Source organism: Callithrix jacchus, chromosome 16, assembly GCF_049354715.1.
Source record: "Callithrix jacchus isolate 240 chromosome 16, calJac240_pri, whole genome shotgun sequence".
Classification (NCBI taxonomy): Eukaryota; Metazoa; Chordata; class Mammalia; order Primates; family Cebidae; genus Callithrix; species Callithrix jacchus.
In genome coordinates, this window is record NC_133517.1 from 48,607,668 (window position 1) to 48,608,648 (window position 981).

At 28.2% G+C, this 981-nt stretch overlaps 1 pseudogene; it reads left to right on the forward strand.

The window, feature by feature from the left end:
- Nucleotides 1–535: 535 nt before the first annotated feature.
- On the forward strand, nucleotides 536–654 carry LOC118148738 (5S ribosomal RNA; annotated as a pseudogene).
- The last annotated feature ends 327 nt before the right edge of the window (nucleotides 655–981 follow it).

Sequence of the window (981 nt, forward strand, 5' to 3'; positions counted from 1 at the left end):
GATTTTTTAACACTCTTAAGTAGAATCTAAGCATCATGTGAGAAAGATCTATATCTTGTTCACCACTGTCTCTTCAGTACCTAGCACAATGTCTAGCACATAGTAGCTGTTCAGTAAATAGTTGCTAAATGAATGAATATTGTTCATGAATTTGCTCCCATTTTGAGAAATACTGTGGCTTCAAGAGAAAAGAAGGACCATACTATGTGACTTATAACTCCTAATAGGCTACTTATTATGGTCATTTATTTTCACAAATTCTCAATTCCTTTATCTGTAAAACAGAGAAAATAATGTCATATTTTATTTATATTTATTTCATTTTGTTATTCAATAAAGAATTTGGAGTGGCTTTGAAAATTCATAGTATTATTCCTTATGTTATAAATACACAAGTAAAAAAGAAAGATAAAACAAAATTAAGAAAGAAGTAATGTGAAAATAAAGTTGGAAGATCCCAAATTAAATAGCTATTTAAATAAACAGAATTTTCTGTCTAATATCATTTTAATTTTGACCTTTAAAATAACTCATAGTCTATGGCCATACCACCCTGAGTACGCCAGATCTCATTTGATCGCGGAAGCTAAGCAGGGTCATTCCTGGTTAGTACTTGGATGGGAGACCGCCTGTGAATCCCAGGAGCTGTAGACTTTAAAAAATAATAATAATAAAAAATAAAATAACTCTTGAATACAATAAAGGAAATTAAAACTACTTACTACTACTACTTTACAATAACTCATAAATATAATAAAAGAAATAAAAAGTACTTATCCCATGATACTTATGATTTTTTTTGTGAGGAAGGTAAGAAATATTGAATGAAATAATTTATGTGAAGCAGGTTTACAAACAGTAATCATACATTTACTATTATTAGTGTTTATGTAAAGTTTTGTTAACCAACCTTTCTCATGTTTTATTTTCTCACTTTATATTTCTTATTGCATACTTTTTTGTTCATATCTCTTTTTCATG